The sequence below is a fragment of the Marmota monax genome, unplaced genomic scaffold (genome assembly GCF_021218885.2).
Source record: "Marmota monax isolate L192 unplaced genomic scaffold, Marmota_monax_Labrador192_F-V1.1 WCK01_AAM20220418_F8-fsc00564, whole genome shotgun sequence".
In the NCBI taxonomy this organism is placed as follows: domain Eukaryota; kingdom Metazoa; phylum Chordata; class Mammalia; order Rodentia; family Sciuridae; genus Marmota; species Marmota monax.
Genome location: NW_026692148.1, coordinates 187,224 through 214,583, shown reverse-complemented (window position 1 = coordinate 214,583; position 27,360 = coordinate 187,224). Strand labels below are relative to the sequence as shown.

Below are 27,360 nucleotides of genomic sequence, written 5' to 3'. Positions count from 1 at the left end.
ACCAACCAGATGTTTGATTCTCAGGAATCCTGAGAATTGGATTTGGGTTGAAAGGGGAAAGAATGTACCTAACTGAACATAAGAAACCTATCCCTGTAGCAGGAAAAAAAAAAGAAATTATTCAGGAATATGAATATCCCAAATAGTGAGTATTAAATCCAGGATCATTAACATTTAAAAGTTCATATGTGATAAGTTTGATTCAGGTATATGCCAGTGTTTATTTATAAATCTTTAAGTTGTTTCATTAACAGAGTAAGAAATTCCTGAGCCACTAAATAAATAAATAAATAAATAAAACTTGGAATTTTATAGTCACAGCATTAGCATGTATTCAGTCATTAGTTTGCTTCTTGTCTGTTTTGGTGGTCTGCTTTATTTTTTTATTTTTTTATGTGGTGCTGGGGATCGAACACAATGCCTCATGCATGCTAGGCAAGCACTCTACCACTGAACCACAACCACAGCCCCTGTGATCTACTTTAAACTATAGGGGAAATAAACAAAAGTAGGGACAACTTTTATGAAGCCAGATTCTTGCCATTATTCCCAAGGGCCAAGTACAAAAAATGCCTTTGTAGGCATTTGTACAGAAGCAACTCTGGCATTCTTTCACTAAAAAAGTGTAAGAATGTTATTCTTACATTCATTAATTCAACAAATATTTGTGCAGCTTTATCTAGTGTGTACCAGGCCCTTTGCAGTTGATGATGATGGTAGTTTCAGAGTTACATTTCAAAGTTTATATGGTTCTGTTAGGTGCCTTCTTTCAAAAAGATCTCTAACAGCTTACTATCTTCAGGCATCTTGCTAGGCTCATCCAGCCAGTAAGGACTCTCTAACAGTAGGTGTCTTTGAATGCCTGTAGTTTTTGTAACAACAGAGCTTACATAGCATTCCAACTTAGAGACTTCTACTCTTGTCTCTTTGCAGTCCCTTGTATTGATAATGCTAGACACTGCTTTTTATTACAAAGGGCCCAGTTTTGATGTGTTAAGTAATCTCAAATACCCAACTTCAATGTATGTATGTGATTGTTTAATGCTGAAATTGTTGTCTCATTCTCTTTGATTCTTGTATATCAGTATGATAAAATATTACCTTGGTCAAAAATACTAATCTGATACTATAAATCATCAGCATTTTTTAAATAAAAGATCAGAACCCACTAAATAGTAACATTCTTTGGCTGTTGCCTTAAGACAGCACTTTAAAAAAATGGCTTCTGAATCATGTCCCCAGTACACTTGGGTTCCTTAGGCCTAAGAAAGCAAAATAAGTTACTTCCTGTATTCTATTCTGCCAACAGTTGCTGACAGGATTCTACAGAAATGGAGTTTTTCTTTCATCTGTGCAATGCTGGGTTTCTCAGACCTAAAAAATTTTCACAGTTATTTTGGCTCAAAAGTCATCATTTTCTCTGACCTTGTTGCAGTCCATGCTGTAGTAAATGACCATCTGACTACCCACAGCAGGTCTTGACAGATGCAGTTATGGATGAACCTTATCTGTGGGTCCCACATTTGTAAACCAATAGCTTTTATTAGAAAATATTTTATTTTCCTCTTGCAAAAGTTCTTTAAACTGAGAAAAATGTTGACTTTGTATATCTATAGGAAATTATACATCTTAGAGAAAATTCATAGTTTGAACATATTTAAAATAATTAACAATGCTGACGTACATTTGGTTAATGTTTAATGTAAATTAAAATCATAATGTTCCAGTGTACTTCCCTCAGAGTGGCTAAAATTGGAAAGACTGATGGTACCAGTTTCAGTGAGGATATGCAGTAATGAGAATGCTCATACACTGCTGGTAAAACTGAAAAATGGCATAACCATTTTAGAAGATTAGAGCTTCTAAACTTAAAGCTTTAATTAAAGCTCAGATCTGCTATGTGGTCAGAAATTGCTTCCTAGGTATTGTGATTATGAGAAAGCATATGATGAACAGAAATGAAGGCAAAAACCCACATAAAGACTTATACATGAATGATTATGGCAGCTTTTTTTGTAATAGTCAAATACTGAAAATAACCTATGTGTCCTAACACGTAAGTAGAGAAACTTCGATATGGCTATACAATAGAGCAGCATATTGAGATGCTACAAAATGAATGAATCTCAACTGTACTGAATGAAAGAAGCCAATACTTTAAATGTGTATATTCACTCACTGGTTCTTCTTATGTAAAATTCTAGAAAATACAACTGATATATAGTGACACAGTATCAGTGGATGCCTGAAGATAGAATGGGAGGAATTACAGAAGGGCATGAAGAAACTTCTGGGAATGATAAATGTTTATTGATTTTGTTGTGGTAAAAGTTTTACTGTTCTATTTATGTCAAAATAATTAAACCATTTTAAATATGTAGAGTTTCTTGTATGTCAGGTATAACTTAATACAGCTGCTAAAAAAGAAAAAAAATTAACATTCCTACATGTTTCTGTTCAGAGTGTAGCTTCCATCAACAATATTTTAAAGAGTGTTCATCTTTCTGGAAGCAATATAGAAAACTGGATGAACACAAGGAAACCATGAACTTGCTACAATATGATATAGTAAGGAAATCAGCAGATACTACAGAAAGGTAGCAGGCTCACCCTTTTCTGTTTAAGAGTCATTATGCCAAATTTCCCTTGATCTGTAAAGGTCCTTTATGTAACTTTTAAAAATATCTAATAAATAATATATACTTACTTTTCTACAGTTTGTAAAGTAAGCAGTTAAGGAAAATAGAATTGAAAGCTGAGTCTTGCAAACATGGTGCTGAAAGAGATAGTGACAAAACACAGTTCCCAAGGATAGAATGGGTAGGGTAGAAAATAGCAAAGAAGGAAAAGGATGTGGAGAATTGTCTCAGTTTATTGCTACAAACAAACCATCTCAGTTATTATTTCTCATTATTCTGAGCATCAGGAATTTGGGCAGGGCTCTTAAACTCCCAAGCATTAAGAGGCCAAAGGAAGAGGTCATCCAAAGGATGAAAGACCATCTTGGATGGCTCCCACCTGGTATTGATGGAATGCAGCCATATGTGTGATCTCAGTTTATACCACACGGAACAGAATCACACACTCCACCTTAGCTGAGCATAGTCACAGAATCACAAGATGTAATAAATTGTTGCTCTTTTAAGCCATAAAGTTTGAAGATGATTGTTATGTAGCAGCAAAAAGCTGAGATGAAAGTAAACCCCTGCAGTGCTCAGGAATTGTTTTCAAATGTCTCTGGGTCTCCTAATGCTTATGTGTTTGTCTGCAGTCATTTAGAAACCTAAATTGATCACTAAGTGGGTAACAGCTCCATGAAGGATTCATGAAGGGTCAAAAAGGATGGCACAGCCCTTGCTGTGTTGCTAAAGAGATTAGTTATATGTATAAAAGCAGGAGTTTTCAAAGCACAGACAAGTTCTCTAGCCTGTCCACTAATTGCCAGATCTGCCCCCACATTCTCCCTATAAACTTCAGAGTTCTGAGTTTAAATTGGATAGTTTGTACCAAGGGGACCAAAGATCTATCAGAGAGCTCAGGAGGGAAGATTTTTCATTTTTCTTCAAAAACAAATCTTTGTTCTTTAGTGGGGCTAACCTAAAAGGAAAAGCATTGGTTTAGGTGTCCAGACAATTGACTTCTAGTTGGATCTGCCACTGAGGAACTCTCAGACCCATAATAATAAAGACCACCCCCAACTCAGCAGTTCATTTATCGTGAAAATATTTCCAAGTAATTAATTATTTTCTGAAATAATTTTTCCTAATTGAAAAATTACTACTTCTAGGACTATTGGTTTTCCCTACTCTTCTCTTTAATGTTGCTTTCTTTTACTCATAAAACCAGGGTTGATAAATGGCTATGTTGTCAGATCTCAAGGAAATCAATTTACTTTTAACAGTTACATTCTGTGATAAATAAGTGTGCCTCTTTTTAAACTTCCATGGCTGCCAGTAGTAATCCTCCTAATGACATACTTATATACTAAGTCATTGTTATGGTCTGTGAAGGATTAAGCTGCTCAGTTTTTCCCACTAACAGGAAAAAGTATATATAATTGTGTATACTTCAGTCTCTGCACAAAGACTACAGCAGTGGGAAGGGAATAGGACCATAGATCTATGAGAGAATATTTTTCATTTTTGAGGGATGACCCTCAAACATAGATATTGTATGTGCTATTAGGAAAAAAACTAAAAATATTCATAATCAGTGGTTATGTCAACAACTGAGGTCTGTGGGTATGTGGCTGTCTGGCCACTCTTACTTAATATTAAAACCCTTTTATTCCAGTGGAAATGACTACTCCCCTCCCAGGTTTAGACTGAGTTGGTCACTGGAATACTGTGATGATTATGTAGTTTTTTTGGGAGTATGGTGATGAGGGAGCAAATAAATGGTTTGTAGGGAGTTCATTTCATTAAGAGACTGAGAAGCAGACTAGGAGAATCTCATTTTCTTGGGGCAATCTGGGTGCTACTACTCCAGCCCATGCTTTGGGATGAACAACACCAAAAGTCCATGAAGCCTTCAGAGCCTAGCAAAAGACTAGTCACACTATATGTTCTTAGGACATGCCTGTGCATTAATCTGTGGGTAAACTCTTGTGGAGGATAGAATGTTCCAAGACATTTCCAGATAGTTAAGTAGAACTAGTAATTATTGCCTACACTACCCTCTATTTGTGTTAACTGATTTAGCACTTTTCAAAGAGGACCAATGGAAGCAACAAAATCATTCCATCACCTAAGCTAAATCAGAATTTGATAATTATCCTACAGTGATAATTTTAAACAAGTGCTTTTTATCTCTGGACTACAATGGGCTGTGTTGAAGGCCTGGAGTTTGGTCCTAGGTTTGTGTACCTTAGAAGGCACATCAAACCTATTTTCACTTGCCAGAGAGCTAAGCAGAGAAGGATGCATGTTGAAGTCTTGGGATCCAGAATGTGCCTGGTCTCTTCTTGAGCACTCTGCTCTTTCTCCTGCATGTCAGTCAATGGAATAAATTCCTTTTCACATCTTGAAAGACATGAATAACTAGATTATCCTGAAACCATGAATAATAGCAATGTAGGCAAATCAAAAATGGAAGGATAGCAGAATAATCCACAGTAATGGCTGTTTTAAGCCACAGTGTTTTAAGACTGTTAGGAAGCATACCCTTGAAAATTAGGATTTTTCTATAGTCTGAAGATGGAAGGCAAGATAATAGAAAAAGGGATATTGACTTTGGAATTACATTAAAGAGAATAAAGGAAATCTTTACTAAGAAGAATTTCTGTCCTGCTTTTAATGCCCTTTAAATCCTACAGTAATCATTGTTTTAAATAGCAATCAGTTCTAGAGGAGTTCAATAAAAATAATTGAATCTTGTATTAAATAATGCACTACCCGCTATGGTTTCATTAAAAGTCAATTCAATAATTGGTATGGTTCCTAAGGTAGTTTTATACATATAAATTAAGTTAATGGAACTTTTCATTTAATACACAAGCTGTTTTTCCTGCCATCAGGTGATGTTAAACATTGGAAAATTAATTCTCAAATGCTCCGCTTTCTAGGAGGAGAGAATGAATTACGTAAGCAGTTATCTTTTTCTTCCCCTCCTGTTGAGCTGAGATGGAACAATTCCAGAGTCAGTAAACTAGGAACGATTTAGAGTGGGAAGTACAGAGTAGAAATAGACAACTGGTGGTCACAACCAGGAAAAGGAGTTTACTTCCGTTACTTTACATAACAATGGTTATTTGCTGCTGCTTTTCTGCTATGCATAATATTCATCTTCAGCTGAATTCTACAACTTGGTTTGTTTCCATTGCAGGATATCCTATACCTTCATAAATCTTCAGAGGAGGTAAACAGTGTCCTTCTGGCATACCAGAGACAGAGTATGAATGAGACACTCAGTAATCTCACTGAGAGAATCAACCTGATAGAAAGCAATGTGGTTGCTCTGGTGAGGTATAAAATACAGCAAACCTGACCTCCAGCATGGTAAGCCTTTTCAAATCTATTGTGACATGTTTTGTGTTGTGTTATGCTTTATTTGTACCTAGATGGTATTCTATCACTTCTGAGAACAGTTTTCCAGAATATTTGAGAGGCTGCACTTTTGGACTGTGCTTATTCCATGTCTCTTAGTTTTTTCATTAGGTCTATGATGTCAACAGCACAAAAGTGCTAGACCAGATTTGGAAAGGGAAATGTGGAGGGGTAAGGTTGTCTGTTAAGGCCTCACCAGAAGTTTTTGGAGGAGATGACAATTTCATTGTTACCAGTGATAATAATGGTAGGAAGTTCCAGCACATACTTTCAAAGGAGGTCTTGTTGATCTTTCTAAGTCATAAAGCAGGAGCAGTAAAGAGACACTTACCCCAAATCTTTTGTTATTTCTTCTCTGGGGATTGGCGAGTAATGGGAGTGAATCCAGGGGTACTCAATCACTGAGCCACATCCCTAGCTCTTTTTGGTATTTTATTTAGAGTCAGGGTCTCACCAAGTAACTTAGTGCCTCACTAAGTTGCTGAGACTGGCTTTGAACTCTGCATCCTCTTGCCTCAGGCTCCTGACCTACTAGGATTTCAGGCATGGGCCACCAAACCTGGCTGTCTTTTGCTATTTCTTTAAGCTTGGATTTGACTTTCAGATTTATAGTTACTTTTCTCTGTATATTTGGAGGAACATTTTGCATATAATGTCAGGAAATCCATTTAAAACAGATCAGGTCAGACCAGCTCAACTTATGAGGTCGCTGAGTCCAGTCCCTTATTTTACATATAAGAAAACCAAGTAACCTACTGTGTTGTTTAATATTATAAGTCCTGGGCTAAGATAAAGGAAAAACCAGGGAGATGGTTACTCAAATACTACAATGTCATCTGAGATGCACCTTGCATTTGAGAAGTTCAGAGGATATGAGGTTCAGAGGTAGTGAACTTGGAGTAGAACCATAGTGCAGACATTTTTTGATGTAATGCTTTCCATCTTATTTTTTATCCTTTGCATTTTGATATCATCTAAAGTCATATATTTAACATTCTCAAGAATTGTAAGCTGGGCTCTTATTGAATTTTCTGCCTCTGACAATTTTTTTAAACCTCACTTAGAGAATAAGCAAATTTAAAAGCTAGATAGTAAGTGTTGAGTACAAAATGGTAAGAGTTGGTTACTATTAGTAGTGGTTTCAGCAGTTGTTCACAATTTAACATAAAATATACACCACAACACCAAGAATATACTTTTGCCTAAAATTCTTGACTTGATTTTCACACCTTTTACATTTTTAACTGTCATCTCCATGTACCTGTCCCCATTTCCTAACTAATCTAAGGATCCTAACCAGATACAATTTGTTCTTACCATTCTTCAATCATTTAATACCTTGTTTTCTTTACATGTATTCATATTGGAGCTCCCTAAATAGAGTGACCTTCTGTACAGTAACTATTAATGTAGAAGTAGCAATAGAAGAGAGAAAAAATCAATACATATTGAATAAAAGAAATAAGAGATGAACCGATGTTCTAATGCTCCTGAGTACAGGCCTCTCCACAGTAGCATAAGCAGTTAGAAAATCGCATTATAGAAAGCACACGTTGTCTTCCTTTTCATAATTAAATTTATTTTTCTGTGCCATTCTAGATCATCCTGGGAATAAAACAAAGTGTATGGTGAAAATTTTTTTAAAAGATTTAAGCAAATAAGACTGAATTAGAACTATTACAGCTCCTTTAGGTTTCTGACAATTGTTGTCATCAGTTGACTGCAGGGGGAACAGAGGGAAGTATGGGGCATACTTGTGGTTTGTTTTTGTTCAGGTGTTGTTGTCATTGTTTTGGAGGGTTCTTTAGAGTGGTATGGGCATAAGGTTTGCCTCAAGTAGTCTGTCATGAGGCTGTGTGAGATACTTAGGAGAGTTATTTAGTTAGAGTGATCTAGCTCCTAAAAACCAATATCCTCCTCATTTAGGAAAAAGGTGTCAAACATGTACCTGAGAAAGGTTCCATTTTTTTACCACTGACCTTGCATGCCCTCTCCCATCAGCCAAATGTTCATAGCCAAACAGATCACCTGGAGCATAATGTTACCTTAATGTTCTAGCCTCAAGTCCAGCTAGACACACATCAACACTGAACAACACAGGTATCCCTGATATTTCTTCATTCATTTCTTCAGGTCCTTTAGAGGGAACTTTCTGAGGGTCAGAAAACTTAGTGGAGACTCAAGTGAGGTCTGAATTATACATTAAATCTTCCTTGATCTTTGTTTTGGGCAGAAGGAAGATAGTCCATTTTCTCAGGTATCCAAGCTATGACAGAAACTGCAGCTGATCAGTACTCTCACAATCAAACCTGACAGCAATAAGCCTTCAGAGACTGCATATAAAGGTGAACGCTGAGCTGGCTTCTGAATATTTCATGCAGGCTTGATCAGCTTGCTCCCACATAGGGAGTGAGAAAGGTGTTTCACCAGCACTGATGGAACCAAATGAGTGATACCTGAGCACACCAAGGTGAAGCTGATGAACTTTGCTTCCATTTAGAAAAATCCCATTTTGTGTATGATTTGTAATTTAGTCTATTAAGGGAAGAATGGGGAATGTTCAGCTGGAAATATATTTCTCCATGCTCTCTGCATCCAATAATAGCCAAAAACGTTAGTGTCATAACATATCAAAACAGTCCTATATGTTGTTGATGGGACTCTTCATTTCTGTATAAAATTTACTTAAAAATAAATTTTAGTCCTTCTGAAAATTATTAACATATAATGGTAGGATTATTGGATTATAAGGGCACTTGACTTTGGGTAGGGACATAATAGTTAATATTAGCAAATGAATTTACCTCATTATGGACATAACAAAGGCACTAAACTGTGTGGTTTTGACTCCTCCTCCAATAAATGTTATTCAGTTAGAAAAACCAACATAGCCTCCCCTTGACTTCTTTTGGTTGGGAAACAGAACTAAAATGGAGGGCTTGTGTCAAACTTTGGTGCTGCATAATCTTATGCTAACACTTTTGTAGCACCAGATTACCTGGTAGCAGTACTTCCAGACCAGGCTTATTGCATATCTCCCAGCATGTTAAAGATCTTTAATATCCAGCTTCTACTGCTATTGTCACTTGGCTACTTAAACTCTTACCATGTAAATACGTATGGTGCTAACTTGTACTATGGCTTAAGTATCCCTTAGCAAAAATGTTTGGTACTAGGAATGTTTTAGATTTTCAGATTTTGTAATATTTGCAATATATAATAAGATATTGTGGGTGTGGGTAGTCAAGTCTCAACATGAAACTGGTTTATGTTTCATATACACCTTATAAATGTAGTATGATAGGTATTGTGGGAGGGTGGGAATCATTTTATTATTATTATTATTATGTTGTTGTTGTTGTTGTTGTTGCTGTTGTTGTTGTTTGTTCTGGGGCTTGAACTGAGGATCTCACAAATGCTAGGCAAGCAGTCTTCCCTGAGCTACATCCCAAGCACCTGATAGTAATCTTATGCAATATTTTTATACACCTCTTGTTTTGGGAGGGATCTGGGATTTAACCCAATGGTGCTTAACTACTGAGCCATATCCCCAGCCTGTTTTTTTTATTTTTTAAGAGATTGTCTTACCATGTTGCTTAGGGCCTCACTAAATTGCTGAGGCTGGACTTGAACTCAAGATCTTCCTGCCTCAGCCTCCTGAACTGCTGGGATTATAGGCATATGCCACCATGCCCAGCACACATTTATTTTGACTGTGTTTCATCACAGGAGATCACATGTGGAATTTTCCAATTGTGTCATGTTGGCACTCAAAACCTTATTTTGGAGCACTTCAGATTTTTTCATTAGTTAGGTTCAACCTGTATAACATATTCCAGTGGAAATTCTACTTGAAAACTCAATGTAATATAATCTTGATTTGCCTTCAGTTATCTATAGACATCTCAATACAAGCCTTGAACTTCAAAAAATCACTGTGCTTCTTATATCAGAGAAAACATTTTTTGTTTGTTTGTTTGTTTGTTTGTTTGTTTGTTTTTTGGATTGGCTAACTCCACTTAGCATTCTTCTCTAACGTCATCCATTTACTTGCAAATGCCATGATTTTATTCTCTTTAATTGCTGAATAATATTCCATTATGTATGTATACCACATTTTTTTATTCATTCATCCAATGAAGGGCATCTAGGTTGGCTTCACAGTTTAGCTATCGTAAATTGTGCTGCTATAAATGTTGATGTGGCTGTGTCCCTGTAGTATGCTGTTTTTATGTCTTTGGGGTATAAACGGAGGGGGATAGCAAGGTCAAATGGTGGTTCCATTCCCAGTTTTCCAAGGAATCTCCATAGTGCTTTCCATATTGGCTTCAACAATATGCAGTCCCACCAGTATGCTACTTAATTCTCAACTATTTATCTTAATTACATAGAAATTGTCCTAAAAATTACCTTTGATATTAGTTTAATTTGGTGTTAATTTGATGATACTAAAGCATAATGTGTTTGCTATGGAATAAGTACAGACTTTCACATCAAAGCCATCAGAATTGCCAAAATTTTTACAATTTCTTGGAGACCAAATTGAGAAAGCTGCCTCTTCTGCTACATTATCAGTTCTGTGAGAAAGACTGTGTTGTGGTCTGAGTTTGGCTTTCATTTTAAATCCTTTTATCTGTTTAGTCTGACAGGTACTATTGTTTCTTTCCTCAGTTTCCCAAAGCACTATTTTATTTGGTCTATTTATTCTATTGCCTTATATATGCATGACATAATGTTTATTTAAAGAGCCTTTTTATAAGTGAGAGAGGCAACAGATACTATAGAAAGAGAAGACACAAAGGAATAGAGTTCCGGGTTTCAAGATGACTGCAGAGTACCCAGCACTTGGAATGGGTCTGAGGCAACAAAGCTGAGGTGTGGATAGCTTTCCCCTGTTGCTTGCTGATGTGCATTCTGCTGAAATTTCTATTCTTTGCATTGCTGGACATGATCCCTCCAGCTCCCCTGGCTGGTCCTGCTGGTTGAAGTTGAGGATTTGGATAATGATGGGCTCATACTTGTAATGGCTTGTTGAACTGTTTCTAATGACAGCATTTGTTTGCTTCACACCTCACTGGCTTGCTTACCAACATCAAGTAGATGTGGTTTCTTTCATAACCAAACCAGAACACATTCAGGTATCCTGATATTTATAGATAGTGTGTTGTTTATTGTATGAACCTAACTTGCCTTGTTTTCTCATATTAAGGAATGAAAATATACTTTCTTTCTAGTGGAGCTATTTTGGTAACATAGCAATTTTGGTTGTTTAGGGAGTGAATTCAAGGTTACATGACTCTGTTTGAGCTTTATTTTATATCAGTGATATAGCCATTATAATTTATCTGAACAAAACATTTTCTCTTTTCTCTCACTGTGTCTTACTAATGCCTCTCCCCACTCCTTTGGTTATTAAGAGAAAAAAATCTGCTTTGATCCCTATGTTTATGGATTCCTTCCTCCTTTGAAAACAAGGGCTATCAGAAAGTGGGCACAAAGCAATGTTCTAGAATTTATTTTCTGAATTAGAGTATTGGGCCTGAGAAAGTGATGTTGGGGTTTAGGCATCTGCAGGGTTGTAGAGGGCAAGGAGAAGAGAGGCCAAGGTGAAGGAGGAGTGAATCTCCACCCCTGTTCTACCAGAGAAGATCCATTTAATCTTATTCTATATTTTCAGATACAATATAAGATGTTTTTACAAGGGGGAAAAATGTTTCCAATTATCTTTAAAAAAATAAAAAGGCTTAAAAATCCATTGGAAGAGGTCCTATAAATAGGGAGATGGCTTTTCTTGCCTTTGCTGGACCTAATCTCTTCAGTCCACACACAGGAGAAAAAAAAGAAAAGAAAAATTTATCTCTGTGTTCACTAAGTTCTGAGGATCACTATCACACACAAGTTTGTGCATGTGCGCGTGCACACACACACACACACACACAAACACACCATACTCTACAAAATAGACAAAAATTGGCCCTACCTCTCCAGGCAATCCACATTAAAAGTTTAAATCAATTAGGGTGAGTGGGTTTGCTCATTTCAAAAGTAAATGGAGGTAATTTGTGTGACAGAACAGGGCTTTCTTATCTTTAAACTGCGGTCAAATAGTTCATAATTATCTTTGTCTCTCCTTTTAGAACTATTTCCAGAGAGTATACAAATTATTAATATTCCCATTTGGCAGAGTCACAGGGGACTCAACTTTTGAGCAGCCATTGATTTTGTTAAGATACACACTATGGTTATATTTCTGTGTATTATTTTAGGAGGTCCTCATCAGTCCTTCCTGTAAGCCAATCTGTAGACAAACCTGATGAGACTCTACACACAGTAAAGCATTCACCAAGTATGTTTTAATAAGACATGATTAATGAAAAGATACAAAGGGGTATGGTGGAAAGACCAGGAACTTTAATGCCAGGCAGATGTAAATTGGAGAATAGGCTCAGCAACAACAACAAAGAAAGATAATGGCATATGCCCTTGGAACCTGTCTCTTTATCCGTGATAGAAGAATCATTATAGCCTTTTGAAGTGTTCTTCTATTAGAAATAATGTTCAGAGCCTACCACCTAAGAATCATTACATCATAGATATCAGCCTTTCAGTCCATAGTGTGGTGTGGTTCATGGGCCTCATGATGAATTGTTTGGCCAGAATCATAGCCACTGCAGACTACCATAGCTGTGTGCCCTCAGCAACTGACACTCTTGTGGAAATTGTACTTCCCTTTCTTTAGAACAGCACTGCCTTTGGGGATGTAACCCAGGAGATTGCACATATTTGAGCTTAAATACTGGATGGCGGAAATTAACCTCATCCACAAGTAAAGTTCAGTTAGTTCAAAGACACCACTTTAAAGCCATCCTCCAATTCTCATTGTATTGGTGAGACTTGTTACCCCCATCATACAGGGGCAGGACATTGCCTTCTGAATGCCAAATGAGACATAGAAGACTCTGACTTTCAAAAAATCTCTTATAATGTAACATCATTAATAATGGGCTCTGACTTCTTTGACAATATTACATTGCTGAGGTTACATCCCTTTTCTAATATTACATCCCTTTTCTAATATCTCTTGTACTCAAAGCTCTCATCTTCAGTGAGAGGAGGCTACAACTCTGAAGAAAAAGGCTATGCATTTGAACAGTTTGCCCAATGGGCCAGTGTGGGAAGGGAATGAAAGTCGACATTCTCTTCAGAATACTTGAGAAAGGGGTAGGAAGCAGAGTGGTCCAGCATGGGAAGTGTGCTATGTATGTGGAGGGGTAGGGCAGAGGGTATCTCCTGAAAGACAATCAGAAATGGGGATATGGTCTGGGGCTATAGCATCCAGTGAGGTAAGGGCTCCTAACAGTCCAACAGAGCAGGTTGCAGGAAAACTGTGGCATCTTCCTTGGGGCTGCTGCCTCTGATGGCATAGCACCTGCTTTCAGGGATGTCTGACTCCCACAGAAAATCTGGAATCTGGACTTTAATCTTAGTTTTGGTCACAGCCCCAGGAGGGCCTATGTTGATAGCTGCATACATGCCATATTGGCATCGCTTGTTTAGGGCTGTAAGTAAAGGTGGCTGCTCTCATCACTTCTACCCACTGCTAGGCACATTCCTCCTACCTCAGGTTCTTCATCCAGTGCAGAAAGAGAGTGAAGCCACCAATTATCACAGAGCAGAGCAAGAAGCAAGCTGACTGACAGCTGTAGCTTGGGACTTGAACTGTTTTTCATTCCTCTCCTTGATTTGGCTCACCCATCTATTCATTCTTTCCCTCCCTCCTCAAAAATATCTCATCAATTTACTTATTCAGTTAAAGCTAGATTTTTCAGGGAGCATAAGAGGCCTTTTAACCTTTTACAAATAAGGAACATGATCTTACCAGACTCAGGCTATATGGCTCCCAGTCCCAGGGCCCATGCGATCAATCAGACTGAGAAGCCTCACTAAGGGCAAGGTCTTTGAGGAAGTAATAGTTTACCTCTTGATGAGGACACTAATGTATTTTTTGTGGTGGGGCAGGATATGGTTTCAGCCTTTGCAAAGTCTTTAGTCTCCTAGAGGAGTCTATCTGGTAACTATTTAGCACTCCATGCAGGCAGCCACCACCAAATCCATGCAAAGGGTCTTCCTTGAGAGTTTGTTCCCCACACTCAAAGGACTAAAATGATACTTACAGCCAGGAAGGCCAAGGTCCTTCTTTTGGGAATCCATGATGTTGGGTCTTGTTACCAGGCCAATGGCTCTGGAAAGAATGAAATCATCCACTCCTCTGACCTCCAATGGGAGTCCTCAGAATGTCCCAGCCCCATTGTTCCCTCAAGATGATGTCACAGGGTTTTGAATTGAGGGGTGGTGCTTCTGGAATTGTTGTCAGTTGATGGAAGGAAGGGAGTCCATTTTGTGATATCTTATGAGCATAGTTATATCCCATAAAAGAATGGTCCACCACAGAATTGTGTCTTCCCAAATTCATATGGTGAGCTCACAGAATAGCCCGCAGGGAATGCTCTCACACCCTCAGGATCTCATATTTATGTTGTTGGTTGTTGGGGAGCCATTTCTGTATAAAATTTTTATAGGGGAGTAGGGCAGGGAGCATAGTCAACATTGGTGAGCCCAGGCCTCAAGAAGTTTCTGACCAAGTTATCAGGGAAAAAAACTGCTCAGTGGAATCAACTGGTCCAAACCTCCTTCTTTGCCTCCTACAATTTTTTTCTTGTTACTTCAACAAGTTCTGGAAAAGTGTTTTCTGAGCATCACCAGCCCCTATGCGAGCTCCCTCATGCGGGATCCTGCATCTCTTTCCAGACTCACCTCCCTCCCTATCCTTCATACACCATTCTGATCATGCCAGATTCCCCAAAGAACCTTTTTATTCACTTCTGAACTTTGGCTTATGCTGCTTCTTCACTCAGAAGTGCCTCTCCTCACATTTTCACCACTGAACACCTCCTTATCCTCCCAGGTGGTCAACCCCCCTATTCTAAGGCAACTAGTTCTTTCCATTGATTTTCCAGAACCACATTGTCAGTTTGAGGAGACACAGAGAGTTGTCTAATCCAACTCTTATCAGATGCTAGAGTACTGAGGTCAGAACTTTCCTATTCAGGAACCAATTCCCTGAGGTTCAATTGACTCAGTGCCTTGGTTAAAATCTACTGAGGCAGCTGGATTCATTTTTGACCAGCTATGATGGAAAGATATTTACTAATCAAGTCTAGATCAGCCTCCAAGAAGGTTATACCCCTGGTCCTGGCTTGGCTCCCTGGCACCAATTTGTTACTCCACATTTTCATCAGTAACCAGAATGATCCTTTTAAGGATCATGCTACTCTGTTCAAACATACAGTGACTTTCCATCACACTCAGATTCAAAACCACAATTCTTGACAAAGGAACCCAAATCCCTGATCAATCTCACCAGCCACTCCCATACCTCCTTAGTCTCAAGTTGTACTGCTGTCACTTCACTCATTCACAGAGTAACCTCCTTGCTGTTCCACAAGTAAGGTACACATCCTCCTGTTTCAGGGTGTTTGCACTGGCTGTTACCCCTTTCTGGAAAGCCATTCTCTCAGATATTAATACAGATCACTTGCTCGTTTCCTTTAGTTCTCTTATCTCCATCTCTCTTAGCCAACTTTGGTTTTCAAGATAGCATGTATCATCACCTAACATATATTTATTTATTATCTGTCTGTCCTGGAATGTATGAGCACAGGAATCACTAAAAACAAGGCAAACTTCTCATTAAATATAGAAATCTATGTCTAAAGTCATAGGAGACATTTATAACATGAGATGAAAATCTGAACCTATTTACTGTGGTTCAGTGATTTTGTGTAAATCAACTACAGTTGGGAAATATTTCTTTGAACTTTTGTGTCCTTGACATGACCCTTGGTTTAAGGATGAGTTCTGGGTTTGCTAGAGTATATTTGAAGGAAACATAGTAGCATCCGTTATTTCTCTAGGATGTAGTTTTAAAAATCAAAACATATTTAGTCTGCCACTTTATTTGCACATAAGGAACCATTTCTGGTAATATAGCAGTTACATTAAAAATACAACCACCTTTCTCTTTTTAGCAGCAGCAAAGTGATATAGGACTAATTGGTGAGGATGAAGCATGAACATGGAAACCTAGTAGATACTCCCCAGGAGTAGAACTATGTCTCTGAACATACAGATTTTCATGTACCTTTCCCATGCATATTGATGATATGTTTCAATGTCATCAATACCCTATAGCAGGATTGTTGTATTATCTTTACAATAGGTTTCCTTCCCCCATTTCTCACCATTTATGTATCATATCCTCACCAGCTTAGTCCTCTTTAAAGTTCTGCTTCCCTTATAGGGAGGCATAGCCTACTGCTTCACACATCAACTCTAGAACCAAGCTGCCAGTTTTAACTCCTAGCCTTAGCACCTCCTAGTTGTCTGACATAGACAAGTTAGTTAACATTTTAGCCTTATTTTTCCTAGTGTAAAGTTGAGATAACAACAGCACATACTTCCAAGAGTTATTTAATAATTAAACGAATTAACACTTGTAAAGCATTATGAACAATACCTGGCAGAGAGTAAGGACAATAGTTAAGTTCTGGTGTGTTTTGTTTGTTTGCTTGCTTTATGGGTTTTTTGTTGTTGTTGTTGTTTTTTGTTTTTTTAGTACTGGAGTTTGAACTCAGACACTGAACCATTGTGCCAAATCCCCAGCCTTATTTTGTATTTTTATTTAGAGACAGGGTCACACTGAGTTGCTTTGCTCCTTGCCATTGCTGATCATCCTGACTCAGCCTACCAAGCCTCTGGGATTACAGGGATGTGACACTGTGCCTGGCCCAATAGTTATGTTCTTAAATGAGTAAAAATAATTATTATATTGAGAGTCTGCTTGCAAATGTTAAGTAACTTATCACTGCTTTCTTTATTTTTTATTTTTTTATTTTTTATACACAATCCTCCATTATTCCAGAACCTTCCAGAAAACTTCCTGAACTCCTTTGTTCATCAATTCTGCGTATTTGATCATTGTATGTGCCTTGGTTTTCATTGTCAGTTACATTTTTATGTCTGATTCTTTTCTAATTAGACTATAAGAAGCTATTTTTTGGCATTTCATGAATTTTATTTTAGGTATATGTACTAGTAATCAAAATAATAATAAAAGTACCATACACTCTCAGATATTATGCCTAGTGTTTCATATGTATCATTTCATTAAATTTTCATGATCACCCTTTGTTATTATCAATTTATATTTGAGTGATCTGAAACTCAAATCCATATATGTTTGACTTTGCATCATATTCACTTAGAGTTGTCATGTGTTTCCTTTGGATGCCATACCACTTATTTTAGCAAGCACTTATTGAATGCCTATTAAATGTCAAGCCCTATGTCAGAAAAAAATTCCTACCCTTAGTAAGTTCAGTGTAGGGACAAACACAAAAATAAAATCAGCACAGGCTTCTAGTTTGTGTTAATAGACACTCAGGGAGACTTCAGCTTGTGCCTTTGGGAAGGAATGCCATTGGAACATGGGTATCACACATGTCACTTAGGAGCAAGAGAACCAGGTCTAGGAGGCCTGATAATAGAGGTATCATTTAGACCTATAAATTTAGATACAAATTTGTGTTCATTGAATAATTTTTGTGTAGTGAAGGTCAACCAATTTAGGAAATATCTATTAGTCTCATAAATTTCAGCATTGATTCATAAACTTTGCTAATATCATAAATTAAATAAAAATGATCAGACTATGCTGTCCTTAAAATAAGAAGACAGATTTTTGACATGCTTTTAAAAAGACAAAGCAACCTTAGACTGCATTAGTTGAGTGGTTTGCTTGGGTCCTAGGTGCTACTGTGTCCTTTTGTGCTGTATATTTTCATTAGCTAGATCACACGTTGATTAGTATCTTCAGTTGAGGTGTGTGTGTGTGTATGTGTGTGTAGTTGTGTGTAGTTTCAGGTATCAAAACCAGGGTCTTACACATGCTTGGTAAGTACTCTACCACTGAGGCATCATCACAGGGTCTTATATTTTAGAGAGCATGTTGACAGAGCAGAGCAGAGTAGAATGACCCATTCTTCAACACCTGCTCACTCAGTTGTCACATTGATTAAGATTCCTTTACTGAGTTCTGTACCCTTGATAATGTTGTCATTCCTTGTGTTGAATGTGTCTGTTCATTCTCCTACCTTATTTCATTTCATCTGATTGAAATAATCAAGGGAGGCTACATGGAAGAAGAGGTATATAGGCTCAGCTTCAGAGAACAGGAAAGATTTGAGAAGTCAGAGAGAGAGGATGGCTTTTCAGTGAGCCAATAACATAAAAAGATATGGAAGACAATAAAAATAATAGTAGTAAAAATATGGACACAGAGCATGTATGTGCTATGCTAAGGGCTAAAAAACAGCTAGAGAAAGTATTGCATATGTATTGTATCTATTTATACTATAACAGAAAAATGTTTTTAAGACATACTAGAAACAGATGTATCAAAAATAAGAACAGTGATTCTTTTCTGGTAGTAAGGCTTTGGCACATTTTTCCTTTAAATGTTTTCTAATTTTGTAGTTTCATTATATAAATTTTTATTCCCTACTTTTTGGTATTTGCATCACAAGGGTCAACTCTGCTTTGATCTTTGCTATTGGGCAGAGGGAGAACTTCTATATGATATATACCATAGTCACCTAGTGAATTCTGTCACTTCCTTATATGAAAGAAATTCAGGAAGCAGGATTTAAAAAGCTGCCTATAGCATGGCAATTATAACTAATAAAGTCTAGCATTGCTTTTAGTGTTTACTTTGTCCTGAGCACAAACCTGTTTTAGATCAGTTAGTATTTAAAACAGTCCTGTGGGGTTGATATTATTGCTATTTTAATGATATTATTTAGGGAGTTTCCATGATTTGCCCAAGGTAAATAAGTCAGGAGGACAAGAATGTAGATTCCAGCTAATAAAATATTGGAGCTGGGATCTACATCCATGTCCTCCTGACTCCAGACACCGAACTCTGAATGAGTGCTGTTATGGCTGTCAGTGACAGGTCCACTGTTGGCTGGAGAGATGAGGGTTTGGGGAGGAAAGAAAAAAGATTATATATATATATATATATATATATATATATATATATATATATATATATATATATATATATATAAAGTATCACACACAAGGCTCATCTTGAAATGAGGGATTTCAAAGGTCATAATATCTATTTCTCTGATAGAATTTGTTAGCAAGAATTTGAACTTAATCATTTAGAAGAATTTGTGGCATTAAATCTTCTTTGTAATTATCAGTTATAAAAGCTCTACCATGTGTTTTTCTTTTTTGCAATCATATATCATATTATTCTTAGCAATGAAAGTTATCACCATTTCTTGGCATAGGTTAAAAAGATTACCCGTGTCACAAATTCATCCTCTTTTTTTCTATACAGACTTGGTAGCAGTATTTTGCAGCAAAAGATACAGTCTTTTGCTGCAAAAGACTGAGTTATTCCTGTAAGTATTTTAGATTGGAAATGAAAGTGTTGCAGCATGAATATCAGTACTCTAACCATAGGAGGCAGTTGCCTTTACTTTTCTTGTGATTATGTTCTCTTGAGAACTTGGATTTTATAGCTCTGAGGGTTTTTATTTTGCCCTAAGTGCCAAAGATTGGAAATTCCATATGGTATATTTATGGATTTTTGTTTTATTTTTTCTGGTTAGAAATATCTCTGAGTTAAGTATCTTCCAAGGGAGCATGGTATAAGTTCTTGTTGCTGAGTAATCTCGAGATGTCTTTTATTTTTTTTTAATGCTCTCAACCAACCTGTTGGAATTTAATACATGACCTCCAGTAAAGTTTTCTTCACTTATTATCTATAAAAAATGTATACCCAAGCTGACTTTGAGCCTCCTCCTAGTCTTTCTCTGGCATCTCCCCTTAGCAAGTAGTGTTTTCTTTTTCTTTCTTTTTCTTTTTCCTCTTCTTGAAATTGCTGCCTTAGAGACAGTCACTGGCTTGACCACTAAGGTCTATGAGAGGAAAGGGATGCTGTTGGCTTCTCTAGTTTAATACCCATTTGCTGACAGGAAAATATTTGAAATACTGGGTTACCAGCTAGTTCTTCAATTGTTCTTTTTCTTCCCTAAAGAGGAAGTGGCTTAGATTAAACTTAATTATATCCAATATAAAAATATATACTTTGCTTACATGAATAAGTATATGAATATGAAGGAAAACACAGGTAGAAGGACAAAGCCAGACCTTTTGGTTGCCAGGTATGAGAATATCACTATGTGTGTTCTGTTTTATTTTGCTTTTAGCCTCAAATATAGGTACAGGTATGCCCTTCCTGAGTTCAACAGTAAAAAAAAAAAATCTGCACTTTTTATTATGCCTTATACCAACTCACTGTTTGAAAAAACTTTCTCAGCTCTCCCTTGGAATGACTTAGTGAGTTCCCTGGAGAGTGTGGAGTATTATCTTCACTCATAATTCTGAAAATGAACAGAAAAGACTACATTTTACTTCTCTATCTGTTAAAAGAGTAATTTGTAAATTACAAAACTTAAATTTTCTTTTAGTTGTTAAATAATTCTAGATCCAACCTAAATGAATTTAGTTGTGATTGTGGTCTTTTGTGTTTCCTTTTGTGTGTACTAATTTATTCTTTTCTAACTTACAGAAAGATAAGTTTGATTTGATCTGGAACCAGGCTCAGTCCTGTCCAACAGTAAATTTTTGGTGACCATATAAGGATTGCTTAGCAGTACTGCCAAAAATGGTGTTTTCCAACCTATGCCATCATTTTCTATATTCTCACTTGTTATGGTATACCGTTATTTATCAAAGATGCCCTTGTTAATTGTACAAATAAATGATGTTTATTTTCCTTACAAAATCATGTGGGTTTAATTCAATAAGCCTTGGGCTTTTTAGCTCTCTACTGCATCTCAGGCCTTTCTGATGTTGCTCTTAATGTATTTGGGTAAGTGCATATTAGAAGGTACCTGAGATCTTAACCTTGTAACCTCTCATGTTCCTAATTTACTGGCAATTTTCTTGGCAATTTTGGCCATGCCATTCTGGTAATATATACCTGACATAAATTATGAAGTTGTTGGTAGACTCATGAGCTCTCAGATGGTTGCAGGGAAAGATAACAGGAAGCTGATTTGCCAGCTGAGTTAGTATTGGTAAAAATTTCTAGGATTTTCAAATTGTTTTTCCAAACACTGCTGATAGAAATAAAAATTAAGTAAATGGAGAGATATATGTTCTTGGATTGGATGAGTCAATATTGTTAGGATATCAGTTCTCCCCAAATTAATCTCTAGGTTAAATACAGTTCCAGTCAAAATCTCAACAGACTTTGATACAGTAATGAAAAGAGTGTGGAGCTGGCCAAGTGGCACATGTCTATAATTCCAGAGACTCAGGAGGCTCAGGCAAGAGGTTTGCAAGTTTGAGACTAGCCTCAACAACTTAGTGAGGCATTAAGCAATTTAGTGAGACCCTGTCTCAAAATAAAAAAAATAAAAAGGGCTGGGGATGTGGCTCTGGTAAAGCACCATTGTGATTATCCCCCAGTGTATAAAAAATTATTGGCATAAAAGTAGACACAGAAATCAATGTAACAGAATAGAGAATCCTGATATATACTAACCTATCTCTGGTTAATTATTTTTCAACAAAGATGCACAAATAATTAAATAGGGAAAGAATAATGGTTTCAACAAAGAATCTAAAACAATTGGATAGCTTTGTGAAAAAAAGAACCTCTCCCCTAATCTCAAACTATACAAAATTTTATTCTAAATAGGTCATAGTCATAAATAGAAGAAAAATAAAAATGGAAATCTTATGTTTAATTGGGCAAAGATTTCATAAATATGCCATGAAAAGTACAGAGTACAAAAGAAATGATTTCATTGAATTAGATTTCATCAAAAGAAATTAATTTACTTCTACACTTATATTCTTAACACCACTAGTCAAAATAGCCAAAGGGTGGAGGAAACCCAAGTTATATTAAAAACGCTTATTATAATAATAAAGAGGACAGACAATGCAATTAAATAATGGACAAGAGATTTGAATAGATGGTTCACCTAAGAATTGAAAATTATTTGTTCAGTAATTTCAGTTCCCAACAATTTAATTAATAGAAACAACCAGAGAAAAAGTACAAGGACTGTTGAATAAATTTTTCACTTTGTACATCTATGCATTATTTATAACAAAAATGGTTTTAAAATTAAGAATCCTTGGCTTATGTTTATTAAGTGAGCTTGTTTTAATCTATCAAAATCATCTGTCATTTTTTAAAATTTACTGTGTTCCTAAAGCTAAGAGCAAAGTATCTAACGAGTGATTTTAGAGAGTAAAACATGTATGGCAATACTTCTATAGGAGGTAGCATGAGTGCTCGGTGGTGTGGTGAAAGCAGTTCTCCTCACTCTTTTATAGTGTGTCAGAACAAGTTTGCTGTAATATTGCACCCCAATGGCCATGATATAGCTGTGTGTCATTAATGTCTTAATGCAGAAATCAGTCTTGTTTTGCATGCTATGTAAGATCCAACAGAAAAGTAACTGTAGAGTACAGGTTGTGATTTAATATGTGTTTTCTTTGAATCATTGGAATTTGAGTGAACTTCTAGAATTTTCTAAGTTGATATAATGTCTCCTTGTGCTATGCACTTTAAGTCTGGAATTCATAGTTTCCTCATATCTGAAGTAAAATTTTCAGACACCAGCTACTACAGGGTGTGTCTCAGCCTAAAATTTGGAGAAGTTTTATTTTGTTTTCTCAATATATGTTCATTTCCATTCAAAACATAAATATAATTAACCAAAATCAAACTCTTTTTTACAAAAAATATATTCATGAGTGGGTATATACAGGGGAATTTATTGATTCTGCCATATTATGACTGTAATTTATATGAACACTTCCATTAGTAAATGTAGTAAGTGTTAAGTGTGGAGGATTCAGTCATAACCTAGAAAGTCAGATAACCTACTTTACAGCATTTAAATTTAGTGAAGCAACAAGCAAGTAAATATGTATGACATAATGTTGTCATAAATACTATAGAATAAAAACAAAAGTGTGTGTGCTATTGTGTATATAAACATGGGCCTCTTTGTGAGATTAAGTGGTAAAGTATTATTCTCTGATCAAATGGAATTTTCATTGAAATGTAAGTGAAATAAATGAGCAAAACATCACCACATCTAGGGAAAGGCCATTCCAAGGAAAAGTTTGGAGGATGGTAGATGGTAAAGTAGAAGAAGTGGAAGTGGCTGCATCCTGCAAGGATTCTGAATTTGCATATTGCTGAAGGAAATTGTATGGTCTTATTAAATGATAGTTTCCATTTCCCTGTGTAAGAGACTTGGTTTGATAGAAGGGTAAGAGGAAGCAGATAAAGCTACAATGTGACAGTCAGACAGTGATACTATCCTGGAGTAGGGGATTTGCAATGGACAGGTATGAAGTTGAAGAATTGAGAAGATATTTGAGGTAGAACCAACCAGAGTGGCTGTTGAAATTAAAGATGGTATCAAATAAATGAATAAAAAAGGAACTTATTGTATATTTTGAAAAGCCAAATCACTAGCTTATTCAGGTGAGGGTGGCAGGAAGAAAGCAAAATTATGGCTAATGTAGCACTGAGTGTCACTGAACTCATGGACATCTGCACATAGCTATTTCAAGTACAAGGGCTGCTTCCTAAACACATGACTTAAGAGAAAATATATTGACCTGTAAAAAAAGATCTTAACTTAAAGGAAATTTTCAAATTAAATGGCAAAAAACAAAAACAATAAAGGACTGGACAGGGGTATGACTCATTGTTAGAGTGCTTTCCTAGCATGTGCGAGGAACCACATGTAAATAAATAAAATAAAGGTCCATTGACTTTTTTTTAATTGGATAGGGGGAAGTAAATGATATTTTAATATTTACATGACTTTTTGATCTTCTGTTTAATATGATTTCAATATTTTTGTGGTGCTCAGGATCAAATCCAGGGCTTCCTCCATGCCAGATAAGCACTTCACCACCAAGCCAGAGTTTGATTTTTGTCTTTGTTTTTTTTTTTTTTTTCAATTTTTATTGTTGGTTGTTCAAAACATTACAAATTTCTTGATATATCATATTTCACACTTTGATTCAAGTGGGTTATGAACTCCCATTTTTACCCCCTATACAGATTGCAGAATTACATCAGTTACACATCCATTGATTTACATATTGCCATACTAGTGTCTGTTGTGTTCTGCTGCCTTTCCTATCCTCTACTATCCCCCCTCCCCTCCCCTCCCCTCCCCTCCCCTCTTCTCTCTCTACCCCCTCTACTGTCATTCATTTCTCCCCCTTGTATTATTTTTCCCTTTCCCCTCACTTCCTCTTGTATGTACTTTTGTATAACCCTGAGGGTCTCCTTCCATTTCCATGCAATTTCCCTTCTCTCTCCCTTTCCCTCCCACCTCTCATCCCTGTTTAATGTTAATCTTCTTCTCCTGCTCTTCGTCCCTACTCTGTTCTCAGTTACTCTCCTTATATCAAAGAAGACATTTGGCATTTGTTTTTTAGGGATTGGCTAGCTTCACTTAGCATAATCTGCTCTAATGCCATCCATTTCCCTGCAAATTCTATGATTTTGTCATTTTTAATGCAGAGTAATACTCCATTGTGTATAAATGCCACATTTTTTTTATCCATTCGTCTATTAAAGGGCATCTAGGTTGGTTCCACAGTCTTGCTATTGTGAATTGTGCTGCTATGAACATCGATGAGGCAGTGTCCCTGTAGCATGCTCTTTTTAGGTCTTTAGGGAATAGACTGAGAAGGGGAATAGCTGGGTCAAATGGTGGTTCCATTCCCAGCTTTCCAAGAAATCTCCATACTGCTTTCCAAATTGGCTGCACCAATTTGCAGTCCCACCAGCAATGTACAAGTGTACCCTTTTCCCCACATCCTCGCCAGCACTTGTTGCTGTTTGACTTCATAATGGCTGCCAATCTTACTGGAGTGAGATGGTATCTTAGGGTGGTTTTGATTTGCATTTCTCTGACAGCTAGAGATGGTGAGCATTTTTTCATGTACTTGTTGATTGACTGTATGTCCTCCTCTGAGAAGTGTCTGTTCAGGTCCTTGGCCCATTTGTTGATTGGGTTGTTTGTTCTCTTATTGTCTAATTTTTTGAGTTCTTTGTATACTCTGGATATTAGGGCTCTATCTGAAGTGTGAGGAGTAAAGATTTGTTCCCAGGATGTAGGCTCCCTATTTACCTCTCTTATTGTTTCTTTTGCTGAGAAAAAACTTTTTAGTTTGAGTAAGTCCCATTTGTTGATTCTAGTTATTAACTTTTGTGCTATGGGTGTCCTATTGAGGAATTTGGAGCCCGACCCCACAATATGTAGATCGGAGCCAACTTTTTCTTCTATCAGACGGCATGTCTCTGATTTGATATCAAGGTCCTTGATCCATTTTGAATTAACTTTTGTGCATGGCGAGAGAAAGGGATTCAGTTTCATTTTGTTGCCTATGGATTTCCAGTTTTCCCAGCACCATTTGTTGAAGATGCTATCCTTCCTCCATTGCATGCTTTTAGCCCCTTTATCAAATATAAGATAGTTGTAGTTTTGTGGATTGGTTTCTGTGTCCTCTATTCTGTACCATTGGTCCACCCGCCTGTTTTGGTACCAGTACCATGCTGTTTTTGTTACTATTGCTCTGTAGTATAGTTTGAAGTCTGGTATCACTATACAGCCTGATTCACACTTCCTGCTTAGCATTGTTTTTGCTATTCTGGGTCTTTTATTTTTCCATATGAATTTCATGATTCCTTTCTCTATTTCTACAAGAAAATGGGATTTTGATTGGCATTGCATTAAACCTATAGAGAACTTTTGGTAATATCGCCATTTTGATGATGTTAGTTCTGCCTATACATGAACAGGGTATATTTTTCCATCTTCTAAGGTCTTCTATTTCTCTCTTTAGGGTTCTGTAGTTTTCATTGTATAAGTCTTTCACCTCTTTTGTTAGGTTGATTCCCAAGTATTTTATTTTTTTTGAAGATATTGTGAATGGAGTGGTTGTCCTCATTTCCATTTCAGAGGATTTGTCACTGATATACAGGAATGCCTTTGATTTATGCGTGTTGATTTTATATCCTGCCACTTTGCTGAATTCATTTATTAGCTCTAATAGTTTCTTTGTAGACCCTTTTGGGTCTGCTAGGTATAGAATCATGTCATCTGCAAATAGTGGTAATTTAAGTTCTTCTTTTCCTATTTTGATGCCTTTAATTTCTTTCGTCTGTCTAATTGCTCTGGCCAGTGTTTCGAGAACTATGTTGAACAGAAGTGGTGAGAGAGGGCATCCCTGTCTTGTTCCAGATTTTAGAGGGAATGCCTTCAATTTTTCTCCATTCAGAATGATGCTAGCCTGAGGCTTAGCATAGATTGCTTTTACAATATTGAGGTATGTTCCTGTTATCCCTAGTTTTTCTAGAGTTTTGAACATAAAGGGATGCTGTACTTTGTCGAATGCTTTTTCCGCATCTATCGAGATGATCATATGGTTCTTGTTTTTAAGTCTATTGATGTGGTGAATAACATTTATTGATTTCCGTATATTGAACCAGCCTTGCATCCCAGGGATGAACCCTACTTAATCATGGTGCACAATTTTTTTGATATGTTTTTGTATCCGATTTGCCAGAATTTTATTGAGGATTTTTGCATCTAGGTTCATTAGAGATATTGGTCTGTAGTTTTCTTTCTTTGAAGTGTCTTTGTCTGGTTTAGGTATCAGGGTGATGTTGGCCTCGTAGAATGAATTTGGAAGTTCTCCCTCTTTTTCTATTTCCTGAAGTAGCTTGAAAAGTATTGGTATTAGTTCCTCTTTAAAGGTTTTGTAAAACTCTGCTGTATACCCATCGGGTCCTGGGCTTTTCTTAGTTGGTAGCTTTTTGATGGTTTCATCTATTTCCTCAATTGATATTGGTCTGTTTAGGTTGTCTATATCCTCCTGACTCAATCTGGGCAGATCATATGACTTAAGAAATTTATCTATGCCTTCACTATCTTCTAATTTATTGGAGTATAAGGATTCAAAATAATTTTTGATTATCTTCTGTATTTCTGAAGTGTCTGTTGTGATATTGCCTTTTTCATCCCATATGCTAGTAATTTGAGTTCTCTCTCTTCTTCTTTTCGCTAGCATGGCTAAGGGTCTGTTGATTTTGTTTATTTTTTCAAAGAACCAACTTTTAGTT

General features: G+C 36.6%; 1 pseudogene; it reads right to left on the bottom strand.

Moving 5' to 3' along the window:
• Nucleotides 1-13,160: 13,160 nt before the first annotated feature.
• LOC124076232 (testis-expressed protein 38-like) lies at nt 13,161-13,722 on the bottom strand (annotated as a pseudogene).
• Nucleotides 13,723-27,360: the final 13,638 nt, after the last annotated feature.